The sequence below is a fragment of the Camelina sativa genome, chromosome 11 (genome assembly GCF_000633955.1).
Source record: "Camelina sativa cultivar DH55 chromosome 11, Cs, whole genome shotgun sequence".
NCBI classification, from domain to species: domain Eukaryota; kingdom Viridiplantae; phylum Streptophyta; class Magnoliopsida; order Brassicales; family Brassicaceae; genus Camelina; species Camelina sativa.
This window is the reverse complement of record NC_025695.1, coordinates 42,112,623-42,115,256: the sequence shown is the minus strand read 5'-3', so window position 1 is coordinate 42,115,256 and position 2,634 is coordinate 42,112,623. Positions and strand designations below refer to the sequence as shown.

The window sequence follows — 2,634 nt, the reverse complement described above, 5'->3', positions numbered from 1 at the left end:
CAAATAATCAACTATCTATATTTGGTATAGCTAAATAGTGCATTAATATCCAAACCTAATTTTCTAAGCTAGCTTCCATCACATTCAGATCGTATTCCATACATATATTTCATAAGATAAACCAATACCAATTATCATTTAACTACAACCGTCACTTAAAATATGAAAGAAAACAAAAATTGTTAAATGTCTTATGAATGGTTAGTGTTAGTTCAATCAATCTATGATTAGTTTCGCATTAAATTGTACAAATGTTTGAACAGAAAAATTTATGTACAAGTTGTTTGCAGCTAGGCTAAGTTTAATAATCAGATACAATCGATATTTTGCTATATGGTTCTAAATCAATATGACAATATAAGACCGATTTAATTGATAAAAACCTTAGATAAATACATCAAAGCAAAGTATGTAAACTCTATGCGGATTGATGAAAGTCTCTTATATATGGCTGCTTGGATTGACTAATTAAAAAAAAGTATGAAATTATATTATGATTTTTCAAATTTCACGTCATTCAACATCTCCAATCTAAACGTACTTCGCCAGAACCAACAAAATGCTGAATAGGTTTTCTTAAACGAAACCATATGGCTCTTAACCATAAACGCAGTGACTCGCTTCGAAACCCTAATCTCTTCCATCCTCAGCTCTTGTAACCGCCGAACATACTCAGGAACGTGCACTAAGTCCCACACCACTCCAACTCCGCCAGGTTTCAACACTCTCACGGCTTCTCCGAGAACTCTCGTCCTCTCTGCCGCCGCCTCCACCGTCTTCTGACCGTATTCTTTACCGACTGTATGGAGAAACACGGCGGAGACCACCACGTCGAAGTAATTATCACTAAACGGAAGCCGTCTTACGTCTGCTTCACGGCAAGTCACGTACTCTTGTACTCCTATACATATTAAGTTAATCAATACACTAATTAAAGAAAACTTGATTTTTGAATAAAATAATGAACAAAGACATCAAAATTTTGTAATCAAATGACAAAAGTAAATATATTTTTTGGAACTATTTTCAGATATTTAACCAAAATCAAGACAGAGACTGGAAACTATTTCTTTCTAAAGCTAAAATATATAAATCATACAAAATTTGGATCTCCTCAAAAAAAGTAATGACATGTTTAATAATAACACTAAATCAACGGTTCCAAAGTTCAAACTTTTGTTATGATTTCATAAGGACTCAAATTCAGTATTAGAATGTAATTTATCATCTCGCCTTGTGTTCCAATTACAACAAAGTTTAGATTTGAATTTTAATCCAATATTCTTGATATTTAGAATGCTCTATTCTTGTAGATGATTCACAAATTTTCACTATAATCACATAGTATGTAATAATTACTATAAAAAAAAAACCCGTTAATCACGCAAATAGAGTCATACATCTACAAAATAATAATATGTTGGTTAACGAGAAACGACTTTTTTGTAACGTAAAAAAGACAAAGTCAAAAAGTCAACCAAACAAAAAAAACAATAAACTCACGAACCTTCGATGTGAGCAGTACGAAGAGTAGAGAGAGTAGTACTCATGGACCGATCCAACCCAACGACCCGACCCGAACTACCAGTTTTCTTAAGCTGCGTCGCCACCGCATTAAGCAAAACACCACGACCACAACCCAAATCAAGCGCGGTCTTCACACTCGACCAATCTCCAACAGATCCAACCATCCTCTGCGCCATCTCGTACCTTAGCGGCACGGCCGAGTAAAAAAAGTTTCCCGCAGCGTAAAACAAACACACGGCGGAAAGCGCCGTCACGGCTCCGAGAAACCCGGCTAAGAATCTAGCCACGGCGGCGTTAGGGAAGAAGAAGAACGACTCTACAAAGACGCAGATCGGGTTGAAGTAGATGAAAAACACGGCGGAGAGTACAGAGAAAGCAACCGCGTTGAGTACGAGGAACAAGAGTGTGTGTTTCTGCTCGATCCCGTAGATAGCGTAGATCTGAGCCCAGTCTCTCGTCCCAGTACTCGTCTTCCCCATTAAGATCAGAGTGAAAGAAGAAACAGAGTATCAAGTATGGTTACAAAAGCTTGGTTCGAAAGATCAATGAAACATGAGAAAGATGGTGAACGAGAAAGAGAGAGAGAGAGACTCTGACAGAATCTAAATCACAGTGAAGCTTATAAAAATGTATAGAGAGACATAACATTTATATATATAATGATGAGTAGTAACGTTTCTTTCTCATGTGGGAGTTTTCTCTATTTATAACTGTCACATAGTGTGTCATGCATAAACATTTGTATGGTGTGTGTGTATATGTATTTGGTTATTTGTATTTCAACAGTCAAACACACACAAATTTTGAATGTGTAACCGTTCCTAGTAATAATAATTTAATTTCGTATTATTAATTGCATATTATCTAATTTTTTTAGGTTGTTTGTTTGGTGAGTGGCCAATATTTCATGTAAAGAACAAAAATTGAAATTTGTTTGTTTGGTGAGTTATCACTTTATCACTCTTTCATGTATTTTGCTTTCTTATGAATTTGAAATTTTAAAAGTCCTCCCTTAAAAATGAACTTTCTCTCCTTTTGTGTTGTTTTTGTCGTTATTAGAAGATATTTAAACTTGTTATGTTTCCCTTAATCATGATGAGTCATGAT

The 2,634-nt window shown here is 35.2% G+C and overlaps 1 pseudogene; it reads right to left on the bottom strand.

Moving 5' to 3' along the window:
- Positions 349 to 2,242, bottom strand: LOC104725959 (annotated as a pseudogene).